Here is a 16,628-nt window from a genome sequence, read left to right as displayed (position 1 = left end):
GGGCTATTTCTCCACCTTTTAAAAATTGTTTTTGACTTCCTGCAGCCAGGATAAACATTCAGATACGTGCATGTAAGAGCATAGGGATGACGTTAGGCTGCCAAGATGAAGAGGGGAAAAAAGCAAAACCACAAAGGTAAAGCAAAAGGGAAGGCTCTCAGGTCTTTATTTTCCTCCAGTAATTTTCCTGATACAAAGTTAACCTGACAGCCCTGGGAAGTCTCACTGATTTAGCCCTGAATCCTAGTTCCACTGAGAACATCTTCTTTGTTCAATTACATCACGGAAGATTCCACTGGGGTCGTGTCAGGGTGCTGTGGGTTGGCTTTCTGGGGTTGAAGAGGGTTTGTTTGTCCTTTGTTGTGAGCTGATTGATGGTATTGTTGCCGGTAGGTGTAACTGTTGTCCAGGTTCTTGTCTCGTCCCAGAAAGACTTCAGAGATAAGACTCGGAGGTTAAGAAAGTAAAGTGAGGGTTTATTAAGGGATGGACAGTACACTCTCAAGGGAAGAGCAGGCAGGCTCAGGTGAGTGGCTGCCTTGAGTTTTTCAAGTTGGTTGCATAGGGTGTAAAAATGAATGGGTGGAATATTCATTGGTGAGGGAAGGGTCTGGGGTCGTATTTCCTGACTTTCATCCCAACTCTACCTTCCCGAAGGGAGGAGGGATTTTTCTCCTTATTTAGTCTGGATTGGAAGTGTCATGGTGTCAGTGCATGATGGGTACTTCTAATCTGCAAGGCTAATTTTATGGAAATGAGGGCATAATGAGCAAAAGGTTGCATTCAGAAACTGGAGATTCCTGCCTTTGCCCACCTTTCTTACTCGGCCTCCAGGCCTCTCGTCACCCCAAAATGTGTGACCACTTATCAGCCCAGAGGTTCCTGCTTTTCTTTCTCTGCCCTGGGACCTCTGGTGCTTACGTGATGTATGGTTTCCTGCATTTGGCCTGTGCCCCTCCTTTCTGCCCAATTCCTGCCATTTGGCCTGCCTCCGCCTTTCTCTGCTCATACCTAGCTACATGGCTGCCCTAACAGTGTCATAAACACCTCCGTTCTCCTCCACGCCCTCCCCATGAGACAGAGACAAGGAGGAATGTGCAGAGAGGTGTGGGACGAGGGAGGGTTTGTGGGAGGGAGCAGGGTGGCAGATGAGGGAGGAGAGAGGCAGCTGGGACGGCAGACAAGCGTTCTTCTGGTTGTGCTGTTCTAGTCTCAGCCTAGGCCTTAGCTGCCCATGAACTCAGAATGTGGGCTCCTGATCTATTGCTTTGGTCTATTCTTTCAATAGGTATTTAATTCAGTATTTTTACCAGGTCCAGTTCTAAGTGCTGATTCACCTCTAGGAATCAAAACCAGACACACTCTGAGCAGCTGCCCCGAGTGTGCAGTCAGGGCCCCGGCTTTCCCTAAGGCCCGGGGAGGGGCCGAAAGGGCTTCCCCTCCTCCTCCCTCCCCTTCCCCACCCTCCCTCCCCATTCCTTTCTTCTTTCTCTCTCTTTTCTTCCTTTCCTTTCTCTCCTTCTTTCTTGAAAACCTCTTTCCTTTCTTGATTCAGTCTTTTGGAGTAATTTTTAATTACTTACACTTTCAAACATGCACCACAGAGAGGCCCGAGAAAACTCCACATACTCATCCCCCTTATTCAGCCTTTTGTGAGAAGGACTTTCTGAATTCCAACACGTAACGACCTTTGGGGAAAGCGGTCGTATGTCTCGTTGTCCTCCTTATGAAGAGGCAGTCGGAGGCAATTTGAGCTTTATAACACATTTCCCACATTTTGTCAACCAAAGAGATACTGTATAACTGCAAAAGAGATAAAAGAGAACTTCCTATGAAGTTTTGGGATTCTTTAGAAAATCAGCACCTTGGGGCAGCAACCTATCTCTGATTATTAATACAATAAATTCCCTTTTTGTCTTGAAGTCATGTAAACTGGAATTTAAAAATTACTCTACACCGACACCCTATGTGCTGGGGACAGAGCTAAGTAACATGCGGTAGCTAGTTACAATTAAGCCCTTCTATGGGGGTTCACGGATCAGGGCTCAGGATGGGCTTGCTTGGCATACAGATGCTAATAGCAAGTCATGTTTTGACAGAGTTCCATAGTGTACTACTTTCCACTGCTTGAAACATTTAAAAATAACATTATTACAACAGTTATGTCTTCAGAATAATAAATGAATTAGAATGTGGAATCGACTCAGAAGTGAAATGTTCTAAGTCTTAAGAGGAAGGAAAATACATGATAAGTAATATGTGATAATATGTGATAAATAATACTCATAAAATCTGTTACTTTATAAAATCATTTTACGGGACCTTTACACCAGGAGGTAGGCACAATGCACGTGTCACTATATTCTGGGGTGAGCGTGTGTGTGTGTGTGTGTGCGCGCACGTGTGTGTGTAGAGAAAGATTCAGAGAGAGAGCCCATGAAGTGAGAATCTGTTAAGCTTGAGAGAGGGATGATTACTGGCAGCCTGTAACATAATTTTTAACTTCGGGGCTATTAACAAAGTGTTCCTCGTTAGGAGGAATGTTGTTTCATAGGAACATGACAGAGATACAAAAATTGAAAACTCTCTTCTGCCCAACTGTTACATGCAATATCATTGTTTCCACTATCAAAGGTTAATTTGAGCACCTACTTTGTGCAGAGCACTCACTGCCTTGGGAACTCTTGGGGATGCCAAGTTCAAGATGTGGCCAGGGCTTGAAAGGAACGATTGATCTTGTAGAACTGGGTCTCTGATGGTGAACAGCCAACCGCCACATGCATGGGTGACTAGGATGTAAGACTGCACACGCCAACAGATGAAGAGACTTACTGTCTATTTTCCTTTGTGTGGCTGACTTTTGTTTCTCCACACTCTGCAGCAGAAAGAGAAAGTTGGGCCAAGGCGGTAGCATGGCAGACTTTAGCTGGGGGACGCAGTTACCACTCACCTCTGCTCTTTCTTTCTCCGTTCTTAGTTCCTCACCCATAAAAAGTGGTCTCTAATATTTTTTGGTTGTAGCACAGAGTTAGTAAAAGTCTTTTGAGTTCATTCTCTCAAGACATATATTTATTTATGAATTCTGTTCATGTTTTACTAGACTAGCATATAAGGCACATTGTGAAGCATATTTAAAAAAAAATAAAAGCCAGAAAACTTGAAAGAACAAGAAAAATAGGAGTTTATGTGGTTTCTTCTCTTACTCTGCGGTCCACTACCTCTAACTCTAAATTTAAGTAAGTCTAAATATTATAACACAAGGAGTTCCCTCTGAAATTGTACTTAATCTAGAGCAACTCTCGCAGTCCCTTTCAAAAACCAAACACAGATACATTCTGCAATTTACCGAAGCCAGATGGTCCTTGGGAGCTCATCGTGGGTCCCCTTTCAGGCCACGGTTTCCAAACGAGCCACAGTATTCTTAGACTTTACTGCAGACCTACTAATTCTAAGTGTCAGGGATGGAGCTCAGGAATTTGAGGTACAATAGTGTCCTAGTAGGTGATCCTGGTGCGGTCAGCAAGACATTAGTGTCACCCGAGCGGAAACCACAGTGTGCTTTTCTTCTGAGAGGCAGAGCCCAGGAAGGAAGAAGCAGCCATGTGAGGTAGTGGGAAGAATATTGGAAAACATCTTTCCAGGTCATTAGATATTGATCTAACTCATTTGTTTGGTAATAACTCCTTTGGTTCTACCTTATGGAGAGTCAGTAATTTAGCCAACAACTCCTTGGTTGTTATACACTAGCACTGTTTCTTATTTTGTTTTTTTCCCCCTCCAATACAAATACTGCTTCCATAAAGACTCTAGGGTTTTATTAAAAATCCATATTTAACAAAGGATTTTAAATTATAATAAGGTATTTTAAAATATCCATATTTATTGGTGATTTTATTGCTATAGAATAGTTGCCTGAAAATGAAATAAGTAAGTTGGATCAGAAAGTGTGAACATTCTGCATTTTAATGGATACTGTCAAGTTATTCCCACTCTCGATTTTTGCCAATCTGATGGCAAAAAAATGACATTTCATTGTTGGTCTAATTTGCATTTCCATGACTACTAGTGAGGTTGGATTTCTTTTTATTTATTCTTTTCTTCTTCTGTTAATTGCTTGTTCGCACTTTTACTGATTATTCATTGGTTGTTTGCATTTTTCTAAATCAGTGTGTAGAAACTTCTTGTAAGTTAGGAATATTGCCCTTTTAGTGGCAAGATGGTGCATATATTATACAAATACTATCTCTTACTCTATTGCTTACCTTTTGTCATTCTTTTTCCACATAAAATTGAAGTAGCTGAATCACATGTCATAAGTATGTATTTTTGTTGAGATATGGTTTATATATAACATTATATTTGTTTCAGTTGTACAACATAATGATTTGATATTTGTATATATTGTGAAATCATCACCACAATAAGCCTAGTTAACATCCATCACTTCACATAGTTACAATTTTTTTCCTTCTGATGAGAACTTTTAAGATCTAGTCTCTTAGGTCTGTCATTCTGTTTGGTGCTGTTGTCTACCAAAATTTCACTGCTTTTAAAGACACTGAATAATGATACATTCAACACTTTAGATTTACATTTAAGTTGTATTATCATTTTTACATGAGGCTAATTACAAGAGAAGTGAATGCAGTCCAGTCAAGAGCTAGGGACCAAGGCAGACTCTGACCTGTATTATTGCAACATTTTCAGAAAGCACAGTAGGTAGATTGAGGAAAAGATGGTCCAGAGTGTACCACTGCTCTGTAGTGCTTGAAAGGATAATGTTATATTAAATAATGCATGCTTATTGCATACTTAATGCAACCTATTGAACAAGCTGTTCCATAGTGCCCAAGGCCAGAGAACAAAGTAATATCTTATTGATGTTACCAGAGTTGAATTTGTTAATAATATAGCATTTTAATTCATCAGTGACAATAGGATAAACATCCTAAAAAGGCATGTAGCGAGTAATGCACAAAAAATATGTTCATATGAAGACAGTAATGTTTGTATCCATATGAAAAAATGACCTAAAAACATAATTTATTATTTATTTTATAATGAATACAAATTAACATTAAGGCACTATTTTACCTATCAACATGATAATGCTTAAATGTAGATTTGAAGACTTGAAAATCAGGTATTTCTGTAGGTAAAAATGTAAATTTCTACAACTTTTTTGTTAAGCATTAAAATATTTACATTCTTTGACCCAGAAATGTAAAATTCAGTTTATCCTGAAGAAATAAGTAGGGATGGGCACAAAAATATTATGTTCGAAATATTCCCTTCAGTCTTATTTATACTATCAAAAAATTAAAATAAATCTACAACAGTAGGGAACTGCCTAAAGAAATTATGAGCCTTATTAAAGAATAGTATATTCCATTAAATGTCACAGTCATTTATTTATTCATTCATTTTGTTCAGTGGTTATTGAGCACTTACTGTGTGTGAAGCAATAGGCTGGCCAGCTGGGGTTTCAAAAGCAAACACATATTCCTGGTCATCCCAGCATTTATAGTTTAGAATTTTTAAAGAATACTCAGAATATTGTTAAAAAAAGAGAAGCCACCAAATATTATGTATAATATGATGACAGTATTATAAAAGAGAACACTCATAAACACTCATAGGAAAAAGTTGGAAAGAATACATTGAATGTTCATAGTGATTATTTTGGGTCTTGAGAGTTCTTTTCTTTTTATTTCTATATTTACCAAATATTTTGAAATGAACATCCATTATTTTATAAAGTAATTCACATTACTATTATAGTATAAATTAACTCTAAGTTTGACAGTAAATTAACCTTAGGTGACATGGGTATAGTTTTCAGTGTGTGTGTAGCAGGGGTATTCTTTTTCCTTTGGTTTTTAAAACCCTTGTCTTGCCTTTGACATCAATCATTTAGTAAAAGAAGCTCTTCTAAGCTTTCTCTAAAGTTCAGTTATCTGCTAGGTGGTTTTGAATTTTGGAATAACTCCAACCTGGTGGTCTGTCTTAGCCAGTTTGGGTTGCCATAACAAAATACCATAGACTGGGTGGCTTAAACGCCAGAAATTTCTTTCTCCCAGTTCTGACGGCTGGAAGTCCAAGGTCAGGGTACAAGCGTGGTTGGGTTCTGGTGAGGACCATCTTCTGGGCTTGTAGACAACCTCTTTCTCCCTTCAATCCTACACGGCAGAGAGAGATAGAAATAGAGATACAGAGATGGAGGGGCAGGGAGAGAGGGAACAAGCACTCTGGTGTTTATAAGAGCACTAATTCCATCTTGAGGGCCCCACCCTCATGACTTCATCTATACCCAGTTATTTTTCAAAGGCCTCATCTCCAAATACCATCACATTGGGGGTTAGGGCTTTGACATATGAGTTTTGGGGACGCTCGTCAGCTCATAACAAGGCCTAAACATAGCAAAGGGGCACCAGCAGCAGAAGGTCAGAGATGCAAAGGAAACCCTTGTGGACCCAGATATATGTCTACATGAGACTAGACGAAAAAGACTACAGCACTTAAGTCTAAAAAGAGGAAGGTGGAGCAATCATGAAATCCTATGAAACCATGGAGGACAAACTTCTGGGCTGGGACAGCCATTTAAGGTGGAGGGAAGCAATATCTCAATGGGATATCAAAGAGCTACCCCTTCCAGTTGGTAGTAAAAGTATGGGCACGGTTCCCCCAAAAACAGAATGGCTGAAAAATTGTTATCTTAGAACGCTGTGTAGGACAATTGCTACAGTAGCTCTTCAGGAAAGATAAGGAGTTGGAGGGACCATCCTTGACCTTTTATGGCTGAAGCTGTGAAGAAAAAATAATGGTACTGTCCGCCAAAACTGTCCTTTGAGGACATTGTCAGAAAGAGAACCTTGTTACCAAAGGGAAAAGGGGAGGGGAGGGATAAATTAGGAGTTTGGGATTAGCAGATATAAGCTATCATGTACAGAATAGATAAGCAACAAGGCCCTACTGTATAGCACAGGGAACTATATTCAATAGCTTGTAATAACCTATAATGAAAAAGAATACAAAAAAGAATATATATATAAACTGAATGACTATGCTGTACACCAGAAACTAACACAACATTGTAAATCAACTATACTTCAATTAAAAAACAAAAATTTTAAAAGCACAAAAATTGTAAAAGATGAAATGCTGTAAGTAAAATAACAATTCTGGCCCAACTCATTCTCATGATCCAGAAGAAGGTTATAAACCATATGTAAGATCATTCCTTTTAAGAACACTCTATTTTCAAGATGGTTAGTGAACAGTTTGAGGAAGAATGAACTCAGCTGAGAAGGGCAAAGAGTGGTTGAGTCAGTGTCCAATGCTCCAGCTAAAAGGAGCCTGACCCCAAGGGAACTGGGGACCCAGATGGCCCACCCAAGTTGAAAGGCTCAGACGATAGCTGGGTTTAGCCTTTGGCTCCTCCACCGCCTACCCACAATGGCCTCTGCATTTGACAGTCTAGAAGGAGGTACAGGTACACAGGATCTGAGCCACTTAAACTGAATTTGCTCAGATTGACTCCTGGCCTCCATTTTTCAAATGAGAGATATTAAAAGAGGGCCATCTTCGACATGGTAAAGAGAGGCTGAAGGAAAATATTATTGGGGTTGGTGGGGAGGGCAAGGAAGGGAGAGGCTACAGCAATATATACTTCTCTGAGTTGATTAGGTTTCAGTTTTATCAGTAAGTGAGACAATTAAATTACCTCAAAATCATTTGTCTCATCATTGAAGGCCTTCTGCCTTTTCCTCATTCATTGGTTTATATTCATCCAGTACGCCACCAATTAAATTAGGACATTTACAAGAAAATTCAATATAAAATGTCTATGTCCTGCATTTGTAGATTCTGGTAAATGTTTTTGCTTTTACGCGTGACCTGAGGTACAGCTCGTAGAAGAAATCAATTACAGCCTCCCAGTCACGCATTATTCATTATTAATTAACCATTGGACTGAGACTGGACTGGACTAGGGGGCCAATGGGTCAGAATATCCTATTTGGCAAAATCATGGAGATTTAAAAAAAAAACTATCCTGATTTCAGAAATTCTATACATACATTTCAACCCCACACTCCTCCTCCATACACACAGATGTGTCCACACAGCTGCTACTATTAAGCCATAAAGAATGAAGATCTGTAGTTTCAGTCACAGAAAAGGTCCATAGTATACTTTTTTTTTTAACATTCTTTATTGCTTTATAATCATTTTACAATGTTGTGTCAAATTCCAGTGTAGAGCACAATTTTACAGTTATACATGAACATATATATATTTATTGTCACATTTTTTTCTCTGTGAGCTACCATAAGGTCTTGTATATATTTCCCTGTGCTATACAGTGTAATCTTGTTTATCTATTCTACAATTTTGAAGTCCCTTCCTACCCCCCACCCCCTTGGCAACCACAAGTTTGTATTCTATATCTATGAGTCTGTTTCTGTTTGTATTTATGCTTTGTTTGTTTGTTTGTTTGTTTTTAGATTCCACATATGAGTGATCTCATATGGTATTTTCCTTTCTCTTTCTGGCTTACTTCACTTAGAATGACATTCTCCAGGAGCATCCATGTTGCTGCAAATGGTGTTATGTTCTCGGTTTTTATGGCTGACTATTATTCCATTGTATAAATATACCACCTCTTCTTTATCCAGTCATCTGTTGATGGACATTTAGGCTCTTTCCATGTCCATGTCTTGGCTATTGTAAATAGTGTTGCTATGAACATTGGGGTGGAGGTGTCTTTTTGAAGTAGGGTTCCTTCTAGATATATGCCCAGGAGCGGGATTCCTGGGTCACATGATAAGTCTATTCCTAGTCTTTTGAGGAATCTCCATACTGTTTTCCACAGTGGCTGCACCAAACTGCATTCCCACCAGCAGTGTAGGAGGGTTCCCTTTTCTCCACAGCCTGCCCAGCATTTGTCATTTGTGGACTTTTGAATGATGGCCATTCTGACTGGTGCAAGGTGATACCTCATTGTAGTTTTGATTTGCATTTCTCTGATAATTAGTGATACTGAGCATTTTTTCATGTGCCTTTTGATCATTTGTATGTCTTCCTTGGAGAATTGTTTGTTTAGGTCTTCTGCCCATTTTTGGATTGGGTGGTTTTTTTTTTCTTATTAAGTCGTATGAGCTGCTTATATATTCTGGAGATCAAGCCTTTGTTGGTTTCATTTGCAAAAATTTTCTCCCATTCCGTAAGTTGTCGTTTTGTTTTACTTATGGTTTCCTTTGCTGTGCAGAAGCTTGTAAATTTCACTAGGTCCCATTTGTTTATTCTTGCTTTTATTTCTATTGCTTGGGTAGACTGCCCTAGGAGAACATTTTTGAGATGTATGTCAGATAATGTTTTTATCTGTATTTTCTTCTAGGACGTTTATTGTATCTTGTCTTATATTTAAGTCTTTGATCCATTTTAAGTTGATTTTTGTGTATGGTGTAAGGGAGTGTTCTAGCTTCATTGATTTACATGCTGCTGTCCAGTTTTCCCAACACCATTTGCTGAAGAGACTGTCTTTATTCCATTGTATATTCTTGCCTCCTTTGTTGAAGAGTAGTTGACCAAAAGTTTGTGGGTTCATTTCTGGGATCTCTACTCTGTTCCATTGGTCTATATGTCTGTTTTTGTACCTATACCATGCTGTCTTGATTACTGTAGCTCTATAGCATTGTCTGAAGTCTGGGAATGTTATTCCTCCAGCCTCTCTCAGAAAAAGCATTTGATAAAATTCAACACTCATTTATGATAAAAACTCTCACCAAAGTGGGTATAGAGGGAACGTATCTCAACATAATAAAAGCCATATATGACAAACCTACAGCCAGCATAGTACTCAGCGGTGAAAAACTCTAAAGCTTCCCACTAAAATCTGGGACAAGACAAGGATGCCCACTATCACCACTCCTATTCAACATAGTCTTGGAAGTCCTAGCCACAGCAATCAGGCAAGAGAGAGAAATAAAAGGGATCCAAATTGGAAAAGAAGAGGTAAAAGTGTCACTATATGCCGATGACATGTTACTATATATAGAAATCCCTAAAAGGTCCACACAAAAACTACTAGAGCTGATCATAGTATATTTTTAAGTGAAGGAAAAAAAAAAAAAAAAAACAAAGTCTCTACAGAGTAGGAGTAGATGCACTCCATTTTTGTAAAGTATATGTGTTAATAATATATACACGTAAATTTAAAATGTAAAAGAGTCAACAAATGTTAACAGTGGTTATCTTATTAATTTTTGTTGTGTCTGAATTTTTTAATGACACGTGGTTCTTTTCTTACCAGAAAAACAAAAATAAAGAATAAAATACAAAGGTTTCACTTGGTGGGGAAACTCCCTGGGGACTTAGCAAAGAGTGATAAGCATTTCCTTCTTCGCTTTTTTTAACCCTTGATTGATGCTCTGTTATCCTTCTAGCATTCTCTCTCTCTGTGTCCCAACCTTTTTCCAGGTAATGATAAGATTATGAGAAATTCAGGAGGTCAGGAGTAACAGAAATCATCTTAAACCCCAGGCTAGTATCAAGAGGCATCTCATTCATTTACCAAGTGAACAAAGGATGTGAGTTTATTCATATGCAACAGAGCTGATCAGGGAGCTTTTGTGCTTGGCTCTGGAGAACCAGGTTGCTCTGGGCAGCTCCACAGCTCACTGTCTTCACTGCTCATTCGGCTGTGGTTCGTCATGCATCCCCTCCCTCCTGGCTTTCCTGGTGACTGTGACTGGCGTAGAGATGGGGACTGACGGGGACATGAGCAGCATGTAGGTTTTCCTCCTGCACATCCTGTGAGTCTTCCTACTTAGAATCATGGCAGCCACAGGTGCACGGGGTTCATCTGGGGAGGAACAGGGCTCTTTTCTTTGCACCCAGAGCCAGACTCCAGGAAGAAAGACCCCTCATTGACTTGGAGTTCGAAGTAGTCAAGGAAGCACTAAGTAGACTGCCAATTGTTTGCTGTGCCTGAATTTCTTTGGAGATACCATCTGATGAATTCAAGCGACTTCTTTTTCTCTTGCTTCTCCATGAGATATGAGCCCTGCTTTATTGTGTAAGGAAAGGGACTCTCCAACTTCTGTGGGCTTTGTCCACAGTGTTCTTGAAACAAAATTCACTTTGATTAATTATTTTTGAAAACATTTCCATAGGATTTTTAAGGAAAGAAGGTTGAGTAGGACGGGTATGGAGAAAGCAGTGCAGCTGTGTTGCTTGTTGACTTAAAGGGGAATTGTGGGGCTCTAGATGTGAGTGTCGTAGGCCACAGCAGCTCTTGTCCTCAGAGGGTGGAGTTAAGAGAAAACTGATGGAGGGGCCTAAGCTAATGGCGAGACTCTGAAGCCCTTTTTCTGATCAGTTCTGATGTTTGTGGGTGTGTTTGAAAGTGCTTTTGCCTGACAAGTGCAAATTGTTCTTGTGGGCAGTTGAATCTGAATGCTTAGGCATTTTCTGGTTTTAAAAAGAGATAAGAAGTAAACTTCATTAAGGAGTCCCATTTTAGACTTACATATGATCCCGCAATCCCACTCCTGGGCGTATATATGGAAGAAATTCTAATTTGAAAAGATACATGCACCCCAATATTCATAGCAGCACTATTTACAATAGCCAAGACATGGAAGCAACCTAAGTGTCCATCAACAGGTGACTGGATAAAAAAGTTGTGATACACACACACACACACACAGACAGAGAGAGAGGAATATTACTCAGCCATAAAAAAGAATGAAATAATGCCATTTGCAGCAACATGGATGGACCTGGAGATTATCATACTAAGTGAAGTAAGCCAGAAAGAGAAAGAAAAATACCATATGATACCACTTATATGTGAAATCTAAAAATATGATACAAATGAACTTATTTACAAAACAGAAACAGACTCACTGACATAGAAAACAAACATGGTTACCGGGGGTAAAGGGAGAGATGGAAAGATAAATTGGGAGTTTGGAATTTGCAGATACTAACTGCTATATATAAAATAGATAAATAGTAAGACCCTACTGTATAACACAGGTAACTATACCCAATACTTTATAATAACCTATAATGAAAAAGAATATGAAAAGATATATATATATATATAGATATATATATACACACACACACATATAACTGAATCGCTATGCTGTACACCAGAAACTAACACAACATTGTAAACAGACTATACTTCAATAAAAAAAAAAAAGTCTCATTTTGATGGTGTGTAGGACTACACTTTGAAAAAATATTAAAATTGTGATCTGAAATACTGGCATGTTCATTATGTTTTCCTTTATATATTGATGATGGAAAGATTCTGTCCATCTATTCAGACGTGGAGAGTGTTGTATAAATGAAGGATCGATTTCAGCCCATTATCAAGATTGCATTTTGTGTTGGGCTTGCTCAGCACTGGGGTTAGGTAGTAACAATGAATCCTCCGTCTCCTGAGACTCCGTAATGCTTAGTGTGCTTGTATCAATACCAGGGAAAGGGTATTTCCTTGCCCGATCTATTCACTCCTGGCGAGGAGCTTACAAAGTCACATTTAGAAAATGTACACACGAGACAGTAACTATTTGTTGAACATCCGGAGCATCCTCTCACCTTTGCACCTGCTATTCCCTTGGCCTGAGATATTCCCACGTCCCCCTTCTTCACTTCAAGTCTTTATTCAAATGCCACCCTCTCAGTGAGCCACATCCCAGGGCACCCTACCCTTGCATTTATCATTATCTAATTATTGGTTCCTTCTATCTCCTTGCAAGGGCCACGGGGGCTGAGATTTTTGTCTGTTTGGCTCACTGCTGTATCCCTACGGCTTAGTACATTGCCTGGCACAAACTGGTTTTTATTAGTTGAATGACAATAATGAATTGAATTGATAAAATTGTACATATGCCACTTTTATTTGGGCATAATTTGTCTGTTTGTGAATACTCTAGACCCCAATTTGAACTGCATCGAGGGACATAAATGTTAAGGCTGAACATCTGTGAGTCTGTGACTGTGCAGAAATACGACACAGGAAGGGCCACAGACCTACTACGGGAGGTGCCAGGTATCACTGGGGTCAGGAATCTCTTCTGAGTTCTGTGAACCAGTTTCACTGCTGTTTGTGCAGGTGGGGCCATTGCTGCAGAGTGGACCAGGCACTTTAAGGATGTCCTGTTACCCCGGGCCCCTGAACTCAGTCCCCAGACTTTTCCGCCTTTTCTTCACCCCTGTTCTTGCTCTGTTCACACTGTCAAGATCGAAAGTGGGACCTGTGTTCTCTGGCTCTTGACCTCTAATTTCAAAAGCCAAATCCTGCACATTTTTTAGCTCACCTACTGGTTGAGTTAAATAACTGATTTCACGTTTTATTCCTCCAAGCAGGCAGAAGGCTGTCTGAGTGTGGTTACTATGATATCTGACTTTTGCTACCCTTTAATTACATCTTAGCAGGTTTTGGTAGGAACTCAGCGCTTAGGAACATGTAAGAATTTTTTGAAGTTGAGCCTATCATTTTTAAGGCTTATTGGCAGGTGCCAAAGGTACCTTCTGGTTGTGATGTCCCTTTTTGTCTGGTTCAGTATTTTCAGCCAGCCTGAGACTTCTGGTCATCTTATTGGATTGTGGCATAATCTCTAGAAGGTCTCTGTAAAGTGAAAATATGTTACCTTGGTGGATAAGGCATTCACCCAGGAATACTCATTGGCATGGTCTCTTTTTTGGAATATCTAGTGGAGGAGCAGAGAGATCCCTGATAGTATGGGCACCAGAATGGTGCGTGTTGATGGAGGTGGGTGGTGGGGGAGGATAGTCTGAAGCCTGGGAACTGGGGCATTGACTGCAGACAGCAGACATGAGCAGATGGCACTAGAAGAAGCCATGACTCGAAAGGAGCTTGATGTGTGAGAAGAAGGGGGATCAGAAGAGCAACAAGAGAACATAAAAGGAGAGGCATGTGGCACCAAAAAGAACTCTCAAAGATTTCTTCTGGGACCTTCTACAGCCTGCCCTGCGAGATGATACGGGCTTTTCTCTTTAAATGGAGAAGGGTGAATAAATCATCATCTTAGAAGATTCCTGAGCTGTGAGAATAGGTCCAACATATTTGGGTTCACAGTCCTATTTAGCTCCTTTCTTTTTTCTAATTAATGATTGGTTTGGGCTTGGAAATAAATTGACACACCCCTCTTATTTTCCCCCAGGTCTTCTTTCATGCAAGTTGTGTTGAACGCAGAGCTATGACTAGGAGTTACAGAACCTAGACAAGAAAGCCGATAGCTCAGCTTTGGGGTCATTTTGATGCTATAATTCTCTGAAGCCTTGCTGTGTTGAGAAGTCATATTTAATATTCTCTTTTCCTCCTCAATCCCAAGCTCCCTCATTTTGTAGATCTGAAGTCATTATGGTGTTATGGAGTGGTGGGTGCAAGGCAGAAGAGACAGGGCCCAGTGTACGGGGGTCATGGGTTCAGGGAGTAACCCTGGTCCTATCACAGACTGCGTTGACCTATAAAGAGTGTTGCTAATCCTCTTACTGTCTGCCTCCCAAGAGATACGGGAGGAGAAATGAGGTAATGTCTACTTAGACTTTCGAGCTTCTCGGAAGAACAACATTGTACAATAATATGATTTCCTAAAGCATTTGTTTGTGTTGTAATGGAGTATAATTCCGTTTACCCAAATTTCTTAAGATTCCTCTAAAATATCTGGCAGGAAAGCAGTCTGGCTTTGAGCATAAGAACTGAGCCTAGACTAGAACCCTTATAAAGTACAGGTGAGCCAGCTCTAAATTTACAAGGTGCAGGGAAGGAAGCTGGAAGAGGGAGGAAGGGGAGTTATAGGTGGTGATGGCGGGGTGGTGGTTGTAATTATTTTCAGAGAGTTTATAGCCTATGTTTTAATTTTCCTTCTTTTTCATTGAAGTATAGTCATTTTCCAGTGTTGTGTCAATTTCTGGAGTACAGCATCATGTTTCAGTCACACATATACATACATATATTTCTTTTTCATTATAGGTTACTACACGATGTTGAATATAGTTGCTTGTGCTATACAGAAGAAACTTGCTGTTTATCTATTTCAGTGTTGATAACATATTTTTAAATTATGTTGTTTCACTAAAGATCAACATGTCAATACATTTAAAAATATATGCATTTATTTTAATTGAACAATGTTGCATATTGGATGACTCACCTGCAACATCGTTCCTGCCATCCTTCTGCATGTTGATAGACTGTTTGACCCACCCCCTTCAAGATTTAGTATATATCATGTTCCTTGGGCCACAACCTGGTTGTTAATAACTAGTTTCTGAGTCTGATACAGCAATTCCATACAAACACCAACAAATTTGTAGATTTATTTGGAAGGTACCTAGTAAGTTACTAAACAATCCTTTACCTTCGTTCTACAGAAAAAGAAATAACGTCTTCTTTTATTGAGATGGTCATTAACAGTGAATTTTTATGTAGTCTTTTTGAGCAGCATTACAATTGAGCTGGCGTTCTAGTCAGTCCAAAAAAGAGAAATTAAAATAAAGGATGGAAAGTGAGGGGCTGTATACATGTCTGTCAACTCTGGAATACTATAAAGATATCAATCAGGTTGCAATGATCATTATCAGGCAGTTTTGTGAAATTTCTGGAAGCAATTGGTTCTTTAGCACTTCCAACCCAGTGTTCCAAAATGTTAGCCTTCTATGAATTTTAAGTGACTACTGTGTTAACCAGGAAAGAAAGCAGTATGTCTTCTCTTCCAGAGAGGTGACAATATATACTCTTCAATAGCAAGTGATTTGTATTTTTACGGCAATAATACTGATCACGTTCCTTTCTCTGGGAAGGGGGAAGAACAGTGTTACAACTTTCCTTTACTGAATTATAGACTATAATGCAGAGAGGGCATGTCCTGTCACCCAAAATGTGGCATGAAAAAATAAATTCCCACCAAATTGTGTGTGGTATGCCGGGGACGTGTGAAAAAGGTCACTTTGTCTCTCAAATTAGGAAAAACATCTTAGATAAGGAAACGATATGGAGCACACTCTGGAACTGCACTTTAGATGAAAACAATCTCTTACTAAAACCTGGTGACTCAGACGTACAGTTCATATCAAGTTAGATTGTAAATAATCTTAATAAAACCACACTTTTGTCCGAGGAGGTCATGGAGAGGATGTGACCACCAGCTGACCCAAGAGCCAGACCCTGGCCATTGGAGGATCCTCACCCCCTCCCTGTCCTTGAAATGTATGCTCTGCCCACCGATCCCACACTGGGAAGCATTTTCAAGGGCACCGCCTCAAGGGAGCAATGTGTTGTTGAGACCATACGTGATTGAACCCAGTTAAGGCCTCTGCATAAACTTTGAAAATTATGGGGGTGCAAAGGTGGAGATATTCCTGTCTTATGACTGCCGAGACAGGTCTTTATATAAGTTCCCTTGCTTATTAAACCTACCACCTACCAGTCTGGAGTGGCCTGCCTCTTTCTTCAGTCTCCCCTTGTCTTCTGTACGGGGGCCGGGTTCAGATTTCACCCGGGGACGCTCCCGAGGTTGCAAAGCAGCAATTTTCTGTTCCTGCCAATTAACTAAAATTTGAATGAGCATTTCTGAGTGTTAAAC

At 39.8% G+C, this 16,628-nt stretch overlaps 1 protein-coding gene across 6 annotated transcripts in view; it reads left to right on the top strand.

Moving 5' to 3' along the window:
* The window catches only part of PRUNE2 (prune homolog 2 with BCH domain), a 233,612-nt gene that overhangs the window by 31,621 nt on the left and 185,363 nt on the right, over positions 1 to 16,628 (top strand). The window lies entirely within an intron of this gene.

This window comes from Camelus ferus, chromosome 4, assembly GCF_009834535.1.
Source record: "Camelus ferus isolate YT-003-E chromosome 4, BCGSAC_Cfer_1.0, whole genome shotgun sequence".
In the NCBI taxonomy this organism is placed as follows: domain Eukaryota; kingdom Metazoa; phylum Chordata; class Mammalia; order Artiodactyla; family Camelidae; genus Camelus; species Camelus ferus.
Note: the sequence above shows the minus strand (reverse complement) of the source record. Positions and strands in the feature narration are given on the sequence as shown.